At 50.8% G+C, this 24397-nt stretch overlaps 1 protein-coding gene across 2 annotated transcripts in view; it reads right to left on the bottom strand.

Annotated features, from left to right (window-relative positions):
* The window catches only part of BCL9L (BCL9 like), a 47633-nt gene extending 23924 nt beyond the window's left edge, over positions 1-23709 (bottom strand). For both annotated transcript variants that reach the window (XM_066334788.1, XM_066334789.1), the window contains exon 1: positions 23626-23709. The gene's annotated coding sequence lies outside the window, so the exon portion shown is untranslated. The remainder of the gene's footprint in view (positions 1-23625) is intronic.
* Positions 23710-24397: the final 688 nt, after the last annotated feature.

Below are 24397 nucleotides of genomic sequence, written 5' to 3'. Positions count from 1 at the left end.
TGCCCAGTGGCCCTGCTAAGCAACCTCACTCCTGCTGATATGCCTGGGTACAAAATGCAGTCAGACAGCCACAGACACAAAGCTGTCAGATGACACCACCATGCAGACCAGACTGTGAGCTGGCTGAGCGCTGCCAGCACTGCCAGCTTCACACCTGGATCAGCTGTGCTTTTGAGATATGTGAGGGGATGCTGCAGGAGCTGAAACCAGTTTTTCTCACCATAAAGTCACATTTTGATTCTGGGTGCAAGTGCTGACCTGGGACCAAGAGCTTCTGGGAAAACTGGGAACTCCTCCATGTAACACACAGGCGAGCACTAAGAACACAACTGTGCATGGGGGATTGCTTTCCAAGCCTCCACAGTCTGAAAGCAGAACGAATAAGCAAGGAAGCAAGCAGCTCCAACATACTCCCACTCTCCACAGATTTGCATCTCCCATGCCCAGCACACCAGTGTACAGAAAATGCAGGGATGCTCTGAATTCACACCCTCAAAGCACAGAGCTGATCCCCAAGGCAAGACCAGCACCCTATGTCACACTCCTGGACTTTCCAGCAGAGCTTCATGCCCCCTTGGGCATGGAATCACGGTATAAAATAAAAAACACAGCTCATTGAGGCATACTCTGAGCATCTGCATGAAACCTTTGGCCAAGCACCTGACTCTGGACAAACAGCCTGACTTAAGGCTGCTGCAAGCTGCCTCTAACATTGGAAATGCCTCTGTCTGGTTCACAGGAGACGCAGTGCAAAGACAAGTGAAAAACAGCCCTACAAGACCCAGCACTGCCTCCCTGGGATCTCCATGTTAGGTACAAGCTGGCAGGCAGAGAGTAGCCCCAAGCACCTGGATTAGCTGAAGTCCCAACAGAGGAAAGATGCAGACCAGGTGCATGCTGTCTGTGCCACCATGCACAAAACCACCACATCTCAAACCCTATGGGATCAAATGCCTATACCAATTGTGAGGGAGGAATGTCCTTTTCCACTTGAAGCTGCAGCTGCTTCCGCATCTCACAACTAAACTCAATCTTATAATTTTTAGGAGCACAAATACAGGCTATCATTCTCTCACCTGGCAGCATCAACTCTGCCAGTAGCACCCACTTCTGCTTCTCTTTTACTCAGTCTCATTGCCCTGCACTAGCTCCAGGAGTGCCACTGCTCCCTAACTTTGCCAGAGGTGGACTGAAAAGCAGCTCGAGCAGATTCACAGTTCCCCAGGTCTGCACCCCAGTTCATGCTTTCAGAACCAGCGTCTTCTTCCCTGCAACTCTCAGGTAACTACTCTGTCAGTTCTTTACATGTCCCACCTGAGGGCACAGCTTTCTTCCTTCCCCCCAGATCACTTTCTCTTGTGTCTGATACTCAGCTCTGTGAAGGCCACTTCAAGACACGCCAGACAAGTTAAATACAACACTAGCTCAGACCTCAAAAGGGAGGCTAGATGCTCTCTAAGAAAGGACTGCAAATAGAGCCGTCATTGCAAACCTGCCATGTGCCCCACTTTGCAGCCAACTCTGTTCAACAAAGCAGCACAACCCCCAGATGGGTTTTGCTCTTCCCTAAATGCTAAAGCACAACAGTCCAAGAGGACAGCAGGTAAAAACATCTGATGGATTTGACAGGGCAGGGTTTAATCTGTATCTCTTTAGAAGATGGCATGCCTGAAAGAAAACACAGTATCTGCTTCCAACAAGGAAAAGGAAGAACCTGGGTAACCTTTTGCTAAAACAGAAAAGAAAGAAAGAAAAAAAAAAAAAAACGAATCAGGGCAAGAGGGACAAAACAATCTTTGTCCTCATTTTCCTGGTCACGCAAGCACAGGGCAGCCGCAGTACCCGCTGCCCCAGCTTGGTCAGCAAATAATAACCAAAACCAGCCCATTTTCACTGAGGCTTATAGAAACCAGGCTCCATGGTCTAGGGAAAGCTGCATCTCCTGAGAAAGAGGTAGAGCATAGATGGGCTTTCCAGACTACACTGATAATCGCTCACAGAAACCAGATAGGACAGCACACCCTCATCGCTGAGCTCTACCATGTTTGCTCCAGATGCTTTAAACATGTTCCTTTAAACATGGCTCCAGAGACCACACAAGGGTTAAATCTGCCTATAAATATCTGTTCTCAGCAGGGCTGCTGCTCTGAACCCTCCAGCCATCTGTTCTAGCTTTCCCCGTCTAAGACTCTAGCATCTGAAACATGCTCACAATTCTTAGGCGTGCTCCCAAAAATAGACCAGTGCCATGGCTTAGCTCCATTGCCAGTGTCTGTGAGCACAGGAGCATGTATACCAGTGCCTGTGCCTGCACAAGCCTGGAGTCATGCAAATATGAACACGTCTGCCTCTATGACAGCGAGCAGGCCTGCACCAGCATGGATCTGTTTGCATCTGTGCCAGCATGGGTGTGCCTGCTTAACTGCAAATTCATGTGAATTCGCACAAGCATGTTCATGCTGGTGTGAACCTGTATCTGTACACATGTGTGTGTCTGTACCAGCACACAGGTATGAGAGAAGGTAGAAGCCTCTCTGCTGGTGGATGTGATGGAAGTCCTGCTGTGCCTTCTTCCTCAGCAGGACAGCAGTGCTGCAGGACACAGCCAGGACACACCTCTCCTCCTGTAGCCCAACCCTGCTTGGCCTCAGCACAAGAAGTCCTGCAGTATCCAGGCCCTGGCACTCCAATCTAGACAAGGAGCCTACCCTGCAGCACAGCAGGAACTGAGGACACCAGTTCTCTTGTTCAGTGCTTGGCTCAGCAAATCCAGCAGTCCCACCTCTGGGCACCAGAACCTCACGGCAAAAGCAAGTAAAGCCTGATACATGTGAGGCGCAGGACACACCACCCTACTCACATCCAGCTGCAGCTTGTAGGATTTTCTCAAACACTTCACAGAGCGAGCCTGGGCAAGGTTGCAGATATAACAGCTTTGGAGCAGAGTGGGCTCTAAGTCTTTCATAGCTCTTTCCAAACATCACAGACATGAGTGGGTTCACCCTTCTGACTGCCAAGCCCATTAGCCTCACTCCACATGGGCAAATCTAGGAGACAACAGTCATCTTCAGGGCCTAATGCAAAATAGGAAATGAGCTGTCAGCTCCCAAATCTGGACATACTGTCCAGGAGCAGACAGACCATTCTCCTAAGCATCCTCAGGACACAGTGCTGCTCACCTGCTCTGTGCCAAACAAAGCTCATAGTCAAATTCCCAGTAATCACTGGAGACCATCACAAAGAAGCTCAGCCCTGGCTGCTGGCCCTGCTGACACCACATCATAGGATGATATGCATGCATGACCCCAGGGAGGGGACATGCAGTGTCCAATCTCCAAATAGTGACAACAGTCCGAGAATGGGATAGCAGCTACATTTTCATCTCTAACTACTTCCACAAGAGTGATTTTCCCTTCCAGACAAGTAAAACTACAGACAAAACTCCAAACACAAAGTGCCTGGCTGTGCAGGATGAGGCTTTTTCAGAGTGCTCCATTTCTACCAGTCTCTAACCCCCATGGTGATGTGATGGCAAAAACCTGCCACAACACAGCACAGGTGGTGCTAAGCCTCCTTGTCCAGCACATGCACACACATACACACAGAGCACACTGGTGAGGACTCCCTCAAAACTGTCCCTATAGATGTGGGCCAGTGGAAGGGACCAAGCCCACTGAAGTGTCATTTGCCTTATTCTGGAGTGCATTCAAAAGGGCACCTGACAAGTAGGAAGGTCAGAAGGCAGAAAGTGAAAACCTTCACAGTTTTGCCCAGGGTTTGCCAAGCTGCCCATTGCCTTTCACCCCCCTGATGTACTTGAGATAGCAAGCTAACGCCAAGAACTATAAGCAAGACTTGCAGTGAGGCCTAAATGCAGGTACTCCTTCAACTCAGGTGACAACAGAAATGGAAAAGAGCTTGAAATTCCAGCTCTTCATTTCAGGCTTTGGCAGAGAGATGATCTAGGAAACAGCCTCAGTAGACTGAGTCAACACAGCTGTACTCTGAGAGAGGAAAAAAACCCCATTGATCCAGCTATTGATTTGCTGCAGGAGTTTGTGTTTGTTTAGAAGTTTGCCCATGGGCCAAACCTTGTTACAAGCATCTTTCCTGGTGATGAGGTTAGAAACAGACTGTGCCAAACTCCAATCACCTGCCTGGGGGGCAGAATGCAAGCAAGTCTGGAAGTTAAGTAGTTTCTCAGGGATGCTTCTCTCCTCCACCCCCTCAACTTTAAAAACCATGTTGTTGGGTGGAGGAACACCACAAAAAGCTGTAAGGCAGCACCAGCATTTTAAGGAGTCCAGCTAGGGTGTAAACAGAGGGGCTGAAGGCCAGGCAGTTCATCAGAAGTTTCAGATCATGAGATAGAAAATATTTAAACAGCAGATCCATTTCAGGATTATATTCTCTGCCCCAATCTGGCAGAAAGAGCAGTGGGATTTCAAGATCCCCACAGGTTTGCAATCCAACCAGGCAAGGGCTGAAAAATTACACCAACTAGGACAAGACTGAACTGACAAGTCTTGTTTCCTTTTCTCCAGCAAAATCAAAAGCACAATCAAAAGTTAAGTACCAGGATCAAGCAGACATCCACTAAGAGAGGCAATTACCAAAAGCACTGCACACAAAAAGTTCTTGTACCGGGTCAGGTCCCCAGTGTGCTCCATGTTTGGTGGAAAACCACTTCAGTACCTGGCCACAAGTGTCAGCAAACTGCAGGCCACTAGACTCTTTTCCAAACCATTCCTCCTCTTCTTCTGTCTTGGATGGTTGCTGAGTGAATGAACACAAATAAATTTGAGGAAGAAGGCTGGCTCCATCAAGCAGTGATTTCCATCAGAAAGACACTCAGGTATTGCTACAGAGCTCGCCTCTTCCCACACATCGTTAAGCCTATGGGCATAAGCTCTTAATAGATGGGAAAGGAAAGAGAAGTGATGACAGGCTGAGGACTAGGCACTAGGCAGGAGATACATCCCCGGCATCCTCCTGACCTCAAAGCTCCCCTTACTGTTCAGCAGGTGTGCAGCATCCATTACCCTCTACTAATTTCCAGTCCTAGAAATTTCTGCCAACACCAGATCCCAGCACCTCTTCTCGCTTTTCCTCACCTCTTCTGAGCTACTGTCATAATTCCTGTATGAACCACAGTGCTGCACACTGCAGCACTTTCACAGCCACCTCCAGCTTTACTGTATAGCAGACCACTAGAGATGGCCACCAGCCATCAGAGAAGAGGTGGGGACACAACTACACATGCAGAGACCCAAGTCTTGGGGAATAACAGAGCTATCATTCCCCTCATGTCTGCATTTCCCATATGACATGTGGCAAAGAGGGTCAGCCTTACCAGCAACTTGTGGGTACCTTTCCCCACTGTGCTCTTAAGCCTCTTTGTCCATCTTTCAGTTCCCTTCAATTCAACACAGTAAAATATTGTGAAGGATTCTTTTTGCCTTTTAACATTTCTTAGCCCATCACTCCCTTGCTAAAATAAAAACAGTAAATCAGTTTCTCCCCTTCCCCATCTTTGCTGCCTTGCAAGCATGTCCTGTGATTAAGTTATGATATACAACAGAGGAAGAAACAAACTAGTTCAGACCAATGTGGGTATCCTCAGCTACTGCGTGGCTCACAGCAGGCAGCCAGGTGCTCACTCTCATGCAGCCCCCTTGCTGAAGTACACAGAAGTCGGTCAGACTGGAGAATTTGCTGCATTGTATGCATTTGAAATAGCAACTATCAACACAGAAATTAAGAAAATCTGTCTCTGAAGCAAACCAGACAATTTGCATCTGAAAAGTTAAAAGGGTAGCCTCCTTTATTTACAACTAAGTTTTACTTCTGTGGGATGCCACATGCTGCAGCACCCAGTGACCCGCCTGTGAGCTGGGACACACATTGAGATCCCATGACTTTGCTACGATCTGTCACACAGTTCAGGCAGGAACTAAGGCTTGCCACAAGGAAGGAGGGAGGGAGTAGAGTGAGTACTTAGATCACACCTGCTCCACCCCCTGTGCCATCTCCTGTCCACCCTGAGAATGGGTCACAAGGTTGCCCACAGATCGGCCTACAGAATTTGGATGCCTAGGAATTAAAGATGTTGATGGCCAAACCACAGGCCACAGCAGAAAAACATGCTCCCGTTCTCAGGATACATCTTGAGCAAACCAACAGCAGGAGGTGCTTGAAACCTGGCCAGCTGCCCATGGCACCAGACTCACACAGAGCTGACATACACCTGGTTCCCCCTTGACAAAAGAGCATCTTGCCCCTCTACAAGATGTTGGCTGTTCTCACAGGAGTGTTGTTGGCTCTCATCTTCCCAGTGGAAGAGACAACTTCAGGGCACATTTCAACCAGACCATCCCTACACCACAGCAGCCAGGAAAACACTCAGGAACCTCACACAGCTTCCTGCACCCTGAAAGCCAGCCCATGGCCAGCATGGCTTCTGGGTGTCAGCATTCAAAGGAGACTTGACTCTCAGTTCCCATCTTCCCAGGCCTGGCCTGCATGGCCTTGGGCAAGACACTTCACCTCTCTATCTAATTGCCTGTATGACAGCAGATGCGGCCATCAGCCTGCAAAGGCCTAAACACAGCAAGCAGCTCCCTCTCCTCCCAGGCAGAATCACTGTGAGTAGAAGCAAGAAGGCAAAGCCAGACTGCCCTCCTGCACCTTCTCTCCCTAGGCTGATTCTGAAAATAAAAAACAGCTTCCACTTGTCCCAGCCCCTAGAGAGAAGGAGGCAGAAAGAGGTTTGTTGTAAATACATGAAACTGTCGCTAAGTGAAGGAGAAAAAAAATCCAGGGGGAAGCAGGGTGGAACAAGGGAGGGGACAAAACCACATTTTTACTTCTGGTGGCCAGCCAGTTGACTGACTCAGCCAGTTTGGTCGCTTGCCATATAGATTTAAAAACAAAACCAAGCCTTGGAGAGAGAAGGGGGTTCAGATGAATGTGCTTTTTTCTTGTGTGTTGAGTAAATCCTAGACTGGCCCAAGACATGTTTAGAAAAATGGCTTTCCTGCCTCCTTGTGCCCAGGGGTGCGGCACAGAGCAAGGCACAGCACAGGTCTGCCAGTGCCAGTGTAGTGAGAGACTCCTGCTAAGGCACTTTGCTCTTGGCAAATCACTGGGTCTGAAAAAGAAGGGCAGTGAAAGCCTAAGGCTCCAGGGCTACTACCCTCAGAGCTGGTATTCTCCAGGTACCTCAAGCACCAGGGAGTGTGGTTTGGGCCCCCAGGCAGGTGTCATTTGCCTGACGGGTGGCATGGCCAGGGCTAAGGTGACCTGCTCCATTTAGTGTGTCCTACATCTACTGGGAAGAGGGCTGTGGAGTTTAGGCTGCCTGCTGCTGCAGTCGCTCTCTGGCTATGGGCTATACCTGCATTCTGTGGGCACCTCCTCACCTTTGCCTGCTCTTCGCCAGAGGAATGTGCACAGGAGGTGGGAGGAGAGGGAAAAAATTGTTTTGAAATACTAGCTCCCATTTCATTTATCTGGATCCCACAGTGCCCATGGCATGGTAGCCACTTGTAAGAGTGTTCTGTTCCCAAAGTACTGTACAAACAAAAACACGTGCTCCCCACACCCTTTGCAGCAACTCAACATGCTGGCATGTTCAGCACAGCACCAGACAGGCAGTGCTCACTGCTCCACGCCAGCTCGGCACTTCCATACAACTGGATGGTCACGAAATCCTATGTGAATAAGCAGTTCTTGGCACTTTCCAGCTGCAGCAGTCATTACAAACACTAGCTGGTGAAGGAAGCCTCATGAGCCTCCCACGCAGTGATCTCCCATAGAAACTGGCCAGCCTCCCTGGCAATTAATCCATCGCTCACTGCAGGGAGTGCAGACAGAATAAGTTACCTAAGGAGGTGACAACAGGTAAGTGCAAACTCTGCTCCTATTCCCATTTTAAGATAGTAGAACCGCAGCAAAGAAAAGCCAAGGCTCTGTCCATAGCTGCCCCAGCCATCAGCAAATCCAAGAAGAAAACCTTTGCTCTTTGATTCCCAGTCTCCAGCATGGACAATAAGACAATACTGAAATAGGGCCATCAGCAGAGGCACAGCTGGCCCCATGGGGGCTCAAAAGAGGGGTGCAGATGTACGCAAGAACAGCAGCCAAGCTGGATGGGACCTGCCACTGCAGTGCAGATTCACTGTTCATGAACCAGTGGCTGGAACTCTCCCCAGCCTTCTGCCTTCCCCAAAAAGGCCTGCCTCATGTTATAGAGGTGTTCTGGGCTTGAGCAGGAGAAGCACAATCTGGGGCTAGGGACAGGGTACGGGAATGACAGGCAGAGGTTTGCAGTAAGCTAGAAGGGGAGATTTAATAACTGTTGGAAAAAATGGCTGCTTTATTGCAGGCAGCTTGTAAACCCTGGAGCCTGAAGGTCTGGGAGTAATTTCTCCCTCCCACGTGCTGGGCTCAGTTTGTACTGGGGGTCAGAGGCCAGTGCTTTTCCAAAGCATTCTGGGACAGACGCCAACTGGAGCAGGCTGCTCAACACCACTCCTGCAGCAGGGCCTGGGCTTTGAGCAGCAGGCTGAAGCTACTATTAACCCTTTGTGGGGTGATTTCTCCCTTCCCCCTCTCCTGGCTCCATCCCTTCAGTGCAGAGAAGACAGCTGCTGCAGGTCCACTGAGGCCACCCCATACGAGTCTGGGCTAGGGAGGCCACTGGCCTCCCAAAGGGCCAGCTGGTGCGTTGGTGTTGCCCAAGGCCTGTGCTTAGCTCCACTCAATGTATGCTGGCTCAGCCTGCTCCTGACAGAGTCCTGCTTGAGGGTCCAATCCAGGAGCTGGACTCCTGGCAGAGAAAAACAAGAGCTCAGAAGAGTGACAGTCAAGCACTTGGGGTAAAGTCTTGCACTGGCCTTGACACGGAAGGAATGGTAACTCATAGGAATGCACCCAACACCACCAGAGAAGGGAGAAGAGCCAGGTACCACTCTCCTTGAGCCCAGCACCAGTCCCTGCAATCCATACACCTACACCTGTCATGCCAGTTCCCTCTGGGAAGCTTTTGGGCACAAAGTCACAACCAGAGGCACTAAGCGAGGCACTCACAAGACGGAGTGCATCCGTGGCCAGGATCCTGCTGGACTCTTGGCACCCCTTCCCTGCTCAAAGAAGCAGAAATCTCCTGAGCCCTGGTGCTCCCTCTGCCTCCAATTATCAGTGCTTTCTTCTCAGGATAACATTGTGCTGAGCTGCCTTCCCCTTCACTCCCTCACTGATCTCCTGGGGGAGGCAACAATTGGCCTCCCCATGGCACCTTCTGCTTCTCCTCAGCGTTGGATAAACACTAGAACCTACCAGTCCTTGCCTCCAGCTGCTGCTGACACCCCTGTTCCTCAGTGGGGGCTTTAAAAGCTGCCTGCCAAAGCCCACTAACCTCCTTAGCCGTCTTCTCCTAGGCTCTAAGATGGGGATGGGGGAAAAGCAGTGTTTGTTACTGGGATTCTCCTTCTCTCTAGATGGCTGGGGGAAGCCTGGCTTTGCTGTGTCACTCCTAAGTTGCAGCAGCTCTGTGCAGGCAAGAGCATGGCTTCCTGCAGCATTTCAGCTTCCCCTCCCCTCTCATGGAGGTGTGTGAGTGTTTCTGGCCTGCAACCCAGCCCCTCTACCCGGACCCCACTGAGTATTTGCCAGCACAAAGAAAGCTCAGTTGTGTTTCTCAGTGGCATCTCTCATCTCCCTCTCAAACACGTCTTATCCTTCCTTTGCTTCACCTCATTTGTGCTCAGCACCACACTAACAAGGAGAAGGGGCCTGCAGCTACTGCCCAGACAAACAGCACACCCAAACACTCAACTTGGGTCCAGCTGCTGGATCTGCTCCAGGCTCTCTCCTTCTGTGCAGCAGCACTGGGCCCAGCTGCCAGAGACTAGCACCCAGAAGTGTGCCAACAGATGCACCTCAGCCCTGCCTGCCATGAAGCCCTTGGCCTCATTGCTTGCTGTCAGCCATTGTCCCACAGCTCCCATCTGTATGCCACATCCATCACAGGCATTCAGATGATTTTGCAGGCTCCTCCAGCAGCATTTACATGGCATCCACACAGCTCTCCCACTACCACTTCTTCTGACACCAGCTGCAGTCATGGTCCACAGTTTTACTAACCAAACAGAGGGGCCAGAACCTACTGTCAACTGTGTGCCAAGCAACTCTTCTCCACATAACACCAAGCTTCCTCCAAGCTGCCAGGGGAGATCTGGATGTGCCTTTGCACTCCTCTGCCACAAAGACGGTCACATGAAGATGATGATCCCTTCTCCCTCCAAAGTTGTGCCTCCCAATACAGAGTTGTGCCTTCTTGTCTAAATCAGTTCAAATTGTGCTCACATCTTCCTGATCTGGGTATAAAATGGCAAATTTCCCTACTGGCTTTGTTTATCCCATCTTTCCAGGCTCCTATTTTCATGTCCCACCTGCAATCCCCTCCAGCTCCTTCTTCCAAAACTTTACAGAGCTGCAGAATCCTCTTTCATCCTCTACCATCCCTTTTGACCAGTCCACATACCTCAGCCCTCATTCTGGATTTGCCCAGAGATCACAGACAGGCATTGCCTTCGTGCTCCCAGCTACAGCTTCACTGGTTTCAGGAGAAAGGAGTTTGCTACACTTCTCATGCCCACTTCATTAAATCCTTCTGCTCCATCTCTCCCAGCTCCTCTGCTCTCCAGAGAAGTCCCCAGGCTAAAAGCATACAAGATGCAGCCAGAGCATCTTGGCAACTGTGGCTTAGGGGACTGCCTGGGCTTGGGGTAAAGATCTCTTAGGTTCTGCCACACCAAATGCTAATATTTGCATATGGGAACCTGGTGCAGAATTACTGAGAGACTGAACCCAGAAAAATGCCACTTTGCCAGGTGCCTCCTATTGCCAAGATGGCAGGACTATCAAGTCAGGAGGTTACTCTTAGGAGACAGAAACCTACAGCCCTGTGGCCATCTACATCCAAGGAGCACATCATCCCATTCCTTGGCCAGAGCAGAAAGAAACAAAAGCTCCTGTCTCCTGGAAAGGGCTGCATGAATACCTGCAATAGTGAACTTTGCCTCCCTTTGCTGCATACTCAAGCCAGATACTGGCCCAAAGCATCCAGATCTGGCACCAGGACTGCAGTTCACAGCTGACCTAGCCACATCTGCTCTAGTCAAACGGCTCCAAGCTTTTTGCCCCAGACACCGTGCCTGCCTCAGGCCCTAGCTGGAGCCCTGCCAAAGAGAGATGCCCGTTTGAATCTTAAGCCAGAACCCAGTAAGCATCACCTTTAATAAGTCTTTCTCCTCCATCAGGCACCCTGAATTTTTTTAGCTATGGTCTTGTGAAGCAGAAGGCTGCTTGGAGCCAAGCCAGCACTGGGGAAACCACCATTTCAAGGTCCTGCGAAGGTGCCTGTAAGAGCAGAAAGGAGCTTTGGTCGGGTGTGCGGGGGTGATGCAAAGAGCAGGCTGTTTGCTGGGAAGCTGCTGCCGCTTGCCAGGAGGCAGTGGGGGAGGAGGCAGCAGATGTCTGCAGACAGCATTTGCTGGGGGCCTGCAGCGCTCCATCGCAGTGAGGGGAGGAAGGCAGCGGCTGGTGCCACTGCTGCTGCAGTGTAATGGAACAGGATAAACACGACAGGGTCCACTGAGAAAGCTTATGTTGCTTTTCCCTCCAATAACCACTACTTCATAGATGGGAAGTGGGAGTCCTGGCACCTCAGCTGGGGTTAGAGAGACTTCAGGATGACTGCTGAGAGACTTCAAATGCAGGAGGAAAACCCCTGTCATGAAAACTGCAAGACCCTTCTTGTCCTGGAAGCAGTGGCAGCTGCAAACCCCAGCACAGCTGTTGTGCTGGGGCCAAGTCTGTCTACAGGGCCCTGGGCAAAGGCAGCGTGCCACAGCCCATGAGCTGCCTTTTCTCTTGGCATACGCAACAGCTGGACACTCACAGTGAGAGCCCAGACAAGTGCCTAAGGATGGATGCACAGCAGAAAGAGGAATAGAGACCAGTTCTGGCTGCAGCCTCCCCCTTTGAGCACTGGAGCCATTGGAGGACACTGAACAAGGCCAGCAGCATTGTGGCAGTCAGCTAGTGAGCCCAATCCAGCCACACTGCTTTTGTTGCAAGCATGAATTGCCAGTGAGGCTCCAAGTCAGCCCACGTGATTCTCATTTCCTGCCTCTGGGCAGGGGAGGTTGGCTTTCTCCTCATCCCACAGCAGTGAGGCTGACCAGAGGAACTCTACAACTAGAAGCTATCTTGCAACTATCCCTCTCCCATGGGTTCTGTCCTGAACCTGAGTGGTAAGCTGAGCAGCCTTGGGTCTGACAAGTCATATGATGATGGGAAGCAGCACCTTAGAAAATTGGTCCCTTGGCACTGGGATCCCCGAGGGCAGTGGCAGGTCCCAGGCAAACCATCCTACCATCAGAGAGGATCCTCATCATCACCAGTGACTACAAGACTTTCACTCAATTGCTGCCCAGACTGTTCAATGGGATCTGAAGACTCCCAGAAAAATTGGCATTTGCCCATTTCAGACTGAGAGGAACTGACTTTGCCCAGAAGAGTATCTTTGGTTCATTAAGTGGTACCATCCACAGGCTTGTTCAAATCAAATCAAGCAGATCGTGGGATTTTCCTACAGCATCCTGAGATGCAGTCTGGAACTTGGGTCTACTTGAGTCCTCTTAGAATTAGAATTAACTGATATGCAAATCAGACAAGGCATTAGACTAGTCTACTGGCCAAGGGTGATGCAAAGATTCTTCACTGTTTCAGTGCTACAATCCCAACTCCTCCTTTCCAAGCCCAGGATCAGCCATCAGCCATGGCTCAGGAGGAAAACAAGAGCAGGGAGGACCTCACAGACACAGACCTTGTATGCAAAAGAGAGCCTGGATAGTACATGATCTTGAGCGAGGTCCCAGCTTTGGCTCATCCCCTCCCTGATCATCAGCATGTCATGTCTGGAAGAAGCACTGCTGGGCTCTCAGCTCAAGGTGAGCCACTTGCACACAATCCAAGTTGAACTACAGGCAATATCTGTGCCCAGGGAGGCAAGGAGGTAGCAAGAGAAGTAGGAGCCTGACTTCCTGGAGTGTTTGTTACTGGGATTCTCCTATTGGTTTCCAAGGAAGATCACTTCTTTGCTTACCCCTGGTAGCTTTTCCAAAAACACTACAAAGAGCCACTGGACTACCCACAAATAGAAACAGCCACAGATGGAACAGTGAGTGAAAGAGTAGCCACCCAATATAATCAGGACCAGGTCTTGGAGGAAGGACAATATGAAAACATGGCACTACTCTTGGATATGCTCACATCTTCTTTCTCCTCTTCCAACTAACTAACCACCAGCCACAGTTACCCTCTTTCACAGTCTTGCTTCAACCAGAGGCTGGGCAAAGCAATTAACTTCTCCATCTGGCTGCAGTGAGATGAACACAAACATCGACATCCAGACAAGGAATCAGCAGCCCTGACCAATGTCAACATCGTGAAAGAGTTCGGAAAATGGCACTGCCAGCATTGGCCTCAGAAGCTGAAATCCCAGGATGGCTAGTTTGCTTCACTGGTGTTAAACCCACTGCGGACCTACATGGACCCTTCCAAGGGCCTATAGGCTGCTACTGGGAATTCTGAGAAAAGGACTTATCAGTGGCAGCCTATTATTGCAACCCATCAGAAAAATGCCTGGGGCCCTTAAAATATGGTGGGAAAAAAAGGAAGACTAAACCCCATGAATATGAGGAATGTATTTTAATCAGACTAGGACTCTGTAAAATTACTTTTGATTAAAAAGCATAATAAACTAAATCATAAACATTTTCCAACAGTAGCTGAGTTTCCAAATATTCTTGAAATCACAAGGTGGGGTGAGAAGCAATTGCTTACAGGTAAGATCCTGATCACACAAGCAAGTGGAAGAATCACTCTTCTCATTAAAATAACACATCAGGGTTAAAATTATATCAAAATATTTGGAAATGGCTGGACATTCTTTGCTGAAGCTCTGCTTTAGAAAAAGTAACTCCTCTTTTATCAACAAGATGCATACAATTTAAACCCATGAAACTGACTTTTAAAGAGCAAAACCAGGTTTGGGTTTTGGAAAGCTTCTTTTTTTTTCCTTTTAAGAAAATGAGATGCAAAACTTACATTGAATTCTCCAATGGAGGTGGGCAGTCTAGGCAGATCGTTACCGAACCTCTGACCTGTGGAAGTGTTTTGGAAGGAGGGGTGCCACAGACTGAAGCACAGCCATGCCCCTGCACTTATCTTTGCTTCCTTTGGGTTTGTACTGTTCTAATGGCAAATAGGACAAGCAGGGCTTAGTCTTTTCTTTCTTTGTGTCAAGTTCACATGAAACATGATTCCTCACTGAAAATTAGGAAACTAATAAAAGAGTACAACACTCATCCACTTCAGCCATTCTAAACCATATATATGCAAATGGCATCACAGAAATAGATAACAATAAAGTATTTAACTATTTTTTCAAATGTCTCCACACATTATGAGCTCTGAGAACGAGCTGGGATAGAGAAGCTCATCACTGTGAGAAGCCAACAGGAGGGCCACTCTTATAATTCCCAGTAGCAGAGTGAAGGTGCTTGGCCTCTCCTGTCAAATGTAATCTTAGCTTCTGCACATGAGCACCAAGAAAGGAAAGGGGATATATCACTCATTTCTCAGGTGGAGGAGGGGATACAGCCATGAAGGAAGTGCTTTTTCTCCTGCCCAAAATAGCAGAAAGCAGGGGATGGGTAGCGCAATGAAAAAAGGGAGAGTAGGGCACAATTCTGGTGCCTGCATCCCACTCTTAGGGCTACCAGGCCTGCACAGGCTGCCAAATCAAATAGCTATCCAGAGCAATGCTCCTGACACGTGTAACAGGCAATGCCCTCAAAGCAGGACCAGTATGAGGCTCCTTCCACCCAGAGCCATCACTACCCATGTCTGATGCTCATCCACAACGACTGGCAGCAGCTGACGCCTATGGATCACACAGAAACCTTGATCCCTCCCACAACAGAAGGTCCACAACTCCCTAGGCTGCTGCGTTTTCACAGGCTCCAACCAAAACCCCCATCCCAGTCTCCATAGACGTATTTTCACCATTGGAACAGGATCTGGGACACTGGGAGGACATGCAAGCAGGATGGCAAGGACCAGCCTGTACCCTCAGCGCCTCTCCAGACAGAAGTACTTGTTGGGAGATCCATGACATACTGGTGGGCTCTCTCGAAGAAAATCAGACAAATGCAAGGATTTTCAGATTTTCAGCACTTCACCAAGATGGAGTTTATCCAAAACAGAGGGCTCCTTGCTCCCTTCTCAGCACCATCTTACAAAGGGAAGGCAGGTAATTCACCACTTATTTTGGATCCCAGTTTCTCTTTCTATAACATAGTTTCTCATCCAAAGGGAGAAATTACACAGGGCTATCCTTCTTGGGTCAAACACTGTGCTGGCAGCACCTGCATTCTTTGCCCTATGCCCACAACACCCTGCCTGGGCACTGTGCTATCCCAATAAGGAACCACCAGCACAGCACCTGGTCACAATCCTTCACCCGAGCCTTGGGTACTGACACACAGCATGTGCACTTGACCTGCGACCACAATAGAAATAAAACCACTGCCATTCAGAAAAAGCATAATTAGCCAAGATTAAACAGCCAGTGGCTATGCTGGCAGCTGGAGGGACAACACAGACCACCACATCCCTGCAGCAAAGGAGTCACTGCTTCCCATGTCCATGAGGCAACCACCAAGCACCCTGCAGGTCTCGCCCCCACTGTGCCCACTGCAGGAAAATGCACTGAGTCTGCTCACCCTGATCACTAGGAAGTGTATATACTACCATATACCATATATAAAATCCTTCCTGTCTTCTTTTCCAAACTCATCACATCCTCTCTCAACTGGGACCCCCTCATAAAAGTAAGAAGAGACAGGCCTTTCCTGGCATTTCCTTTTTCTGAAAAGGCTGTAAAATTTTCCAAGCATAGCTAAAGCCAGAGCAAAGTTTGTCAGGAGCTCAGCTCGTTAGGCGGCTGCTCAAGGAGCCCCGCGGGAGGCGCAGGCTATGTAATTCAAAACATCTTGGACCCTGGAAAAGAAAATAGAAACCAGGCTGTGAGAATGAGGGGGGCAGCTCCAGCTCCACTGCTCCCCTGCTCTGGGAGCGCCCCAACTGCAGAGCTCAAGCAGAGCTACAGCCCCAGCAGAGGTACTGCGGCCAGCCCAAGTGGAGCTGGCACCAGGCAGAGGAAATTCCAAGCCTGTTGCTTCTGGCAGCCACACCGGGCCCTGGCTAGATCCTCAGCAACCTGGAAACCAGCTACTCAGCAATTTTCCTGCCATCCAGAGGACTCAGTCTGAACCACAGTTTCAGTTCCCCCTCTCTGCCCAAGAGGCAGGGAACACCAGAGTAAAAGAAACATTTGCTCAAAAGTTGTCCTGACCAAAGTCCCCCCCAAACTGCTCTGCTCTGGAAGGACAGTCTGGAGCTGCTGCTATCACCCCCAACCCCACCCCCATTGCATCTGGGGGCAGATAGAGCAGAGGAAACTTGCTTGTACTAGCCCTAGGTCTCCTCAGTTCCTTTTGCTCCTTGCCAGAGGAAAGTTCAAACAAGGCTGCATAGAGGCAGTACACAGGCAGCTTTCAGCCCAGCCTAACTGCCACACTTAAGGTTTGCCTGTGGCTGGACCTGCTGTGTTCAGGCCCTGTCTGGCCTGGTCCTCTGCTACAGATCAGTGCTGGAATAAATCCTGCCAAGAAAGTGGTGAAAGCTGCAGTGCTGCAGGGGTTTCCACAGCCTTTGCCAGCTTAATGTTGAGAAGAGTTGACCAGAGATGCAGCCCTTCTGCTCAGCTACTACCCTTCAGAGCTCCCCACCCACTTCCTCCCTACCCTGAGCAGGGAGACCTACAGTGGGGGTTGTTGGGATCCTTGCCTTTCATAAGCCACCTTTTTATAAGCCAGCATCCTTTCCCAGCTGCAGCCTTTCCAGGGGCCTGAAGCCCAGCATGGCAAGAGAACAAAGCAACAGTCATTGTACCCATTGCTGGAGCCCCTGCCCATCTGAAGGAGTACAGCTATTCATTGACACACAGCTATTTAGCAGGATCCTTCTTCCAAAGAGTATATTAAGATTTTACTTTCTATTAGGAAGATTTCAATGCTTCAGAGACCCTGCCTGCAGAACCAGGTTACTGATGTAGACCTGATCAGACAGGTACCATGCTTTGGGCGGCATGAAGCAAACTTTAGCAGGGGATACACTGCAAGCAGAGAGAAACAGGACTCCTAACACAAACCCTTAAGAGAAAGTTTGGTATAGCCCTCCAAACAAAGGCACAGCATTCTTGGAGAGTAGCATCTCTTTGCAGGGTGAACACTGGACAAGGACCACGGTGCTCCTTGGAGTACTAGAAGCTCCACTCAGTAGCCAAGGACACAGTTCGCAACTCTGCTGTAATCACATGAGTCATAACTTTCTAACTTCAGCTGGGCAAATCTTGCTGGAAAACTCAAAAGATGCACACGGCATTGAAGATACTTTGAGAGAGGAGGTCCTGACCTCCAGCTTCTCAGAGGAATAGAAAACCCTGCTTATGCCTTGAATAGGAGGCTGAGACCCAGAGAGGCAACAGAGTAGGAGTGATGAGCAGGAACTCTAGTCCTGGCCTCTGTCCCTAGCTCTGCCACATATTCCCATCCTGTCTTTGGTTAAGTCACTTCCTTTCACTTTTCCGCCAGCCTCTATTTTGGAGGTAAAAAAAAAAGCAAGCCCTTGCTTCTGCAGAGTGCTTAAGACCTCTTCTGTTCTGTGACAGGGCAGAAGACTGCTGTGGCCAGAGGCTGCAAAACACTCAGCAGACAGGAGCCATGCTGCTTGCATAAACCCCAGCAGAGCCTGGTGTTTTCCGTGCTTACATTTTGAGAAGCACAGAGTCTGTCAACAGCCAGTGCCACAAAGCATCTTCTACAAAAACCATATCCTGGCCCATTCCTCTTCTTGGCCACAGGAGTAGGAGCTGAACAAGGAAAATGAAAGCTGCTTAGCTGACCTGTGACAGAAAGAGCAGTGCAACTGAACACAGCATTGCTCTGGACAGCACACCTTGCAAGGAGGTGGCAGTTAAATCAGTAGCAGCAAGGATGGGGAAGATCCAGCAATACCAGGAGCAGGGTTAAAAGGGGAAAAAAAAAATCCCACAACAAAACAAAATTGAAAAAAACACCCCAACCAAGCACCCTGAAGATGCACAATGGTACAGATGTGTCTGAAGAGCATAGCCCTCCTGCTCCCTAGCAGATCCATCCTGTGGCCTCCCACATACTTTGGGAAGAAAGAAGACAAGTAGGCATAGGCAGAAACAAGGAGCAGTCTGTGGTTTTGCTCAGTATTTCAGTCCATCTCTCACTCAGGAGGAGCTCTGCTTTGCTTTCCAAGTCTCATCCTCTCTGGCATGGATCACAAACCTGGCTTCTGGCCCAGGACTTGGCTCCAGAAGCGCTCATCACCAAACAGGGTGACGCCCCACCTCTGGGCACAGTGCATAGCGCAGTCCTAAAGCCATCTTGAGGCTATTGCCCCAGCATCAGAAGAGGCTCCCCATTATCCCCCAGCTGGGATCCCGGGCATCCTGAGTTTCAGGCAGCTGAAAAACCCAACACCCAAACATTGCTCCAGCTCTTTGGGAGAAGAAAAACCCAGGATCAAAGTGCTGTTTTCTCTAGTGGGTCCAGCTGAAACTGCCAGACAAGCTGCCCGCATTGGGGAAGTCCTGTCTCCCAAAGATGTCTGGGCACAGCTTGCATGTTCCTCTGCCTGGAGCTGCCCAGAAAGATGCAGCTGGATGATGCCAGGTGAAGGCATTGCCCTCCCACCACAGGCAGTGGGAAAGGGTGTGGAAACCACAGCCCGATGCACCCATGCGACAATTCAGCAAGGACACCAGGGGACACAGGGAATCAGACACCAGTATCTGTCAAAGAACCAGACCATCTCTTTATAAAGAGCTGAGCAAGTGGGAAGCAGGCTCCATTGCACTGACTGTGCCCAGCAGGGACACACATTCAGCAAGAGCAGAACAGGTTCCCATTTCCCTCTTTAGGGCACTGCAGCCCATTATCCTCACACTAGTTTCTCCAGTGCACGGTTGTAGCTGGCATCAAGGCAACCCTGATTATTTTGGAGACATATCATCTTAGATGACCCATCCTACACCTTGCAAGAGAGGCAGCAGGTCCAGGCCCAAGCAAGCAGCACTTGGAGCCAGTCACGATGCCCAACAGCAGCCCATCCATTTCTAACGCTTGGTACAGGCTTCAGATAGCCATGCCAGAACAACCTATGCTCCATCTTCCTGCCACACCATGGCCCAGGCTGCCCTGCGGATCAACAAGTGCTGATCTGCTGTTCAAGCATGCAGAGAGAGAGCAGGACTCCTGACAAGCTGCTTCACCAAAGCGCAGCTTTTTCTTAAATCAGGAGCAAGTGCCAGTGACACTAACTGCTTCTCCTACATTATCTCCTGCTGAGTGTGGCAACTTCAAATGCCATTGTGAACTGGTCCCAATTAGAACAAAATCCATCACCCTCTCCACCTTTGAGTTTCATGGAAGATCAGGTCGGAAGAAAACAAAACCAGTTCCCTGTTCCCAGGAAGGGTCCAATGCTAAGCAGATGACCTCCATCAGGCACCAAAGAAGGAGGAAGGGTGCCTTTCATCCATTCCACGTGGCTTGTCTGGTGCTGCCTCCACAGGAGAGGCTGATGAAGTGCAAAATACAGCAACAGAAACCATGCCCACCAATCTCCAGTAACAGTTCCTGGGTAGTTCTACTCAGGGCTACCAGAGGTGGTGAAGAAAAGAAGCCAAACCAAAGCCGGCCCATTAGAAATCAGCACACAACTTCAAAACAGAAGTCAAGAAGAACAGGGAAATATCACTAGAGCCATCCTCACAATCTGCACCACACAGAACTGCTGAAGATACACAACTGAGAAGCAAAGCAGCCACGACACTTCCTAGGTGTATACTTCCACAGCTTCAGGTCTATGAGAAAACTTACAGGGTAACTAGATCTCATGGAGATCAACTATATAAAGTCAGAATTCACAGCTCCCACCACCCTCTGGAAACACAGGACACATAAGCGATCACCAGAAAATACATTTGCCAGTCAACATCTTCCTGGGAAGAAAGGAGAGCTGACTGACACCAAGTCCTGACCTGCATTAGATTCATATTTTCTAGAAGAGTCATGCTGGCAATCCTCCTTGCATTTCACTGATACAGCTTAAATAACACTGACAAAATATTGCTGCATCTGTACATCATATCTCTATGATATCTCTACCCTGCATTATATTATACATTCATGCATCTACATACCATATTTCCTGTTAAAAATGTCAAAAGTAGTCAAACACAGCACAAGGCTCCTATGTGCCCTCTCTCCCACCCTCATGACCCCCACCCCGGGCACTGGCACAATGCTGGATCTCAGCCAAAAAAGCAACAGCATGAGGAAAATTACATTTTCAGAGCAAGTTCTGGGCTTCTGCCTGGCTAAGGCTGTTGGGGGACAGCCGACATCCCTGGGAGGAAGCAGTGACAGAAGCTCAGGAGCATGCTCACAGGTGGAACAGACTGCAGATACATTCCCAGACAGGAAAAGCAAACTTGTGTTTTCCATATGGGACTTATTCTCCCAGAAGAAACCAACTTGGGAGATCTGGGCAGGGTATTTAAAACTAGATGAAGCCCTAAGGAATTAAGTGCTGGAAGCCAGCCTGTGCCATCTCCAGGAAATGACTAGACCTGAGCAGATTAAAACCCATTACAGCAACACATCTGGACATCCAAGGAACACAGACACATCGCCGAGTGCTTTGACCACTAAGAACTTCACCTCCTAGAAGCAGCAATGCCTGATGCAATCACCTGAGACAGGGCAAAGAAGCAAGGGCTGTTCTGATGCTAATCCTGAACGAGACACTGTACTGACAAGAGATGGGGAGGAAAGAGGAAAGACAGATGGGAAGAGAGACGGAAAGAGTTTGAAAGAGACAGAAAGATGGGGCTGAAAGAGACCGTTGGTTTCAGGATCCCACGATGGGACTCTGAAACCAGCTGAAGAGTAACAAAGAGTAACAAAGAGTAACAAAGAGTAACAAAGAGTAACAAAGAGTAACAAAGAGTAACAAAGAGTAACAAGAGAGCTGAAGAGAAACACCTCTACAGGAGTAAGAAACAGCCACTGGTTGGGACACAGCTGATGCTCCCCACAGAGTGAACCAAAAGCCTCCTCTCCAGCTACCCCTCCTTTCCACATCCCTCAACACAGCAAGCACTGACAGAAGGGAAAGCATTCACAGTGTTCAGCAGGAGCAAACAGCAGGGGAGAGAAGAAAAAGCAAAGTTTTTTTCTCCCCAAAACAGCAAATATGGAGGACACGATGCCACCTGGGTTGACAACTTAATAGACAAGTCAAAGGCTGAGTTGAGCTTGGACCTCAGAAACTCCAGGCCAGTACGAGCAAAGTCCACAGCTCACGGGCTGGAGTTAGCCTGGGACTAAAGTGCAACTCCAGCACATCCTTGGCAGCGGTCCTGGAGCAGCATAGCTGAGTGAGCTTGCTATGTCCAGCTTTCTGATGGCCCACTTGCTTCACACACCTGTCTGTCCCCTCTGTCACACAGTGGCCAGAGAGTCACCTTCCAACAGCAACACAGTGAAATGCAAAAGGGCTTCAAAGTACAAAACACAACCACTTTGTTATCATGAACTGAACAACAACTGTGGTTTCTAGTTTCTGAGTAGGTTTTTCTTTAGCTGCTGCCTGTTTATTTCTTTCCGGTGGTAGGGATCTGGAAAGAGGAAATGCACCTTCAGGGGGAGAGAGACGCAGTAATACCTAAAACACTGCACCAAAGAAAACACTATGAAATGGACTTTCTAGGTAATGAACACGCAGGTCAGGGTGATGAGGAGCAACCAATCTCACCATCTGCTCAGCTAAAACGCACATTAAAAAACAAACAAAAAGGTTCTTCAGCACTTAGGTTATAAATGCTGTGGAAGAAGTCCCAATGGAGCAGACAGCTGTTGTAGAGACAGCACACTGATACTCTAATCTTTCCACCAAGAGAATCAGGCAGCAACATCGACCTGGACATTTCTGCACTTGTACCAGCCTTGGGTGTGTATTACATACCCACGTGTGGTGGCAGCCAGCATTATCACAGGAAGCAGAGTCAAAGGAGGTCTTGATTCAGCACCAACACAGCCTTGCCAAGTGACCTTGGGCAAATCACTTCCTCCGTGACTCACTGTTCTTATCCCTCCTGCCACCAAAGTAGCAAAGCAAGGCACACACAACCTATGTATGTGGCTGACGGACGGAAGGAGCTGCATGTCATTACTGCATGCCTGGCATAAAACTGCATTTTGGCAGGGTAACGAGTGGTAGCTGCATTCACAGAACAGATCCTGCAGGTCAAGAGTGTGCAGCTAAGGCTCCTGTAGCATCACTCTGCAGCCAAAGGTGCATGGTTGTCCTCTGTGCCACACTGTCGGCAGCCGTTTGCCTGGCAGAGCCAGGACACAACTGTATGCTGCTGCAGCCTGACACCGTGTCAAACGGAACTGCCCCCAAGGCGTGCAGACGCTGCCGCACAAAACAACACAACAGCCTGCCCTGTCATGTAGCATTACTTATGTGTTCAGATATGCATCCTTCTCGCATTTCTATTCCAGCAAGTGGTTGCTAGCAGAGCAGGGCTGGAACAAGTTCACCACCTGCTAAAGACACGTCCTTAATACAATGCAGAGGAGGTTTCATTACATCGGTTCCTTTCTGTGTGCAAGGAAAATACGTATGTAGATGTGGTGTTTCTCTCATTTTTCTTCCAAGCTGACCTCATACCTGATTTATCTCAACAGGGAACCGAAGCCTATAGAGTAGAACACCGCAACTAGAGGGAAGAGGTCTCCCCTGACAGTTAGGATGGGCCCTGACAAGAGTGAAACGTGGCGAATTCCCGTCCTCCGTGGGGCTTTAACAGCACCTATAACGTCTTGCAAAATCCAGACCAGCTCCGGTAAAACCAGACGCAACCCGAATAAGTTCTTTAAACCTAGAGAGAAGCCCCAGTCAAGGCACTTTTGTCCTCGAGGAATCGCCTGCGGCCGCAGCAGCAATGGGTGACAAGGACCTGGGAAACGCGGTCCCCGAGACGTGAGAGCGAATCGGGAAGGGTCCCGCGGACAATGTCCAAGGCAAGCGGGGGACACTGACAGCTCATCCCCAGCCGGCTGGACTCGGCGGGTAGGCCGAGCCGAGGCCGGCGCCCGTCCCCCCGTCAAGTTATCACCGCCCCCGGGAGCGGTGGTACGGCGGCTAGCCCGGAGTCTCCGGCACGGTCGGCGGCTCCCGGCCGCCCCTCCGGCCAGATGACAGCCCCGAGGAGGGCCCGGCTGCGCGGGGCAAGGGGTCGGTGCGGGGGCGGCGCGGAGCCCCGGCTCCCCTCCGGGGTGGAACAATGGGACGGTGGCTGCCCGGGCCTGGCGGGGCACTCACCTCGGCGGCGGCGGAGCGGCTCAGGGTAGGCCGGGAGAGCCCGCCGGGGCGGCGCGGCGCGGCTCCGCGGGCTGCTGGGGGCCGGCCAGCGGCGCGGGGCCGGCGGCGCGGGCCGCGCTCATGGCTCGGCCGCCCGCCGCAGGGCGCGGGGTCGGGGCCGCTGCCGGCGGCACCCCCCGCCCCGCCGCGCCGCTCCTTCCGCCGACCGAGCCGGCGGCTCCAGCCCGCGCCCGCCGGCGGGGGTGGGCGTCCGGCCGCGGCGAGCCCCGGCTGCCCGCCCGGCCCCGGGCCGCGGACGGCTTCCCCGCGCTGCGGCGGGCGGCCGGGCGCGGGCGGCGGGGAGCGGAGCGGGCGGGCGCGGCGGCCCGGGCGCGGGCGGGGGCGCCGTGGCGAGGGCGAGGCGCTGCGGGCCGAGTGCTCCTTTCTCCGCCGGAGCCTGAATAATCATTTGGAGAAACAGGATCATTCACTTTCCTCCGAGCCGGAGCCAGGCGCTGCCCTGTCAAAATAAAAGCCCCGCGCGCCGATTAACCGCTTCCTGGTCGCGGGCGCCCCGCCGGCCGCCCAGCGGCACCGCCCGCGACCGGCACCGCCGCCGGGGACCAAGAACGGCACCGCTGCCCATTCCGGGCCTCCCGCGGCGAGCGGCCGGCGCCCGGTGAGTGGCCATCCAGGTGTCGCACACCCTCGAGTCTCACAGACATGTATAGCATGGCACACGGGTCTCAGCACCTCCGGGACCTGCAGAATTGCATCCCACTCCTCCCCGCGA

The sequence above is a fragment of the Sylvia atricapilla genome, chromosome 23 (assembly GCF_009819655.1).
Source record: "Sylvia atricapilla isolate bSylAtr1 chromosome 23, bSylAtr1.pri, whole genome shotgun sequence".
NCBI lineage: Eukaryota > Metazoa > Chordata > Aves > Passeriformes > Sylviidae > Sylvia > Sylvia atricapilla.
The sequence above is the reverse complement of the archived record's forward strand: the minus strand, read 5'-3'. Positions and strand labels throughout refer to the sequence as shown.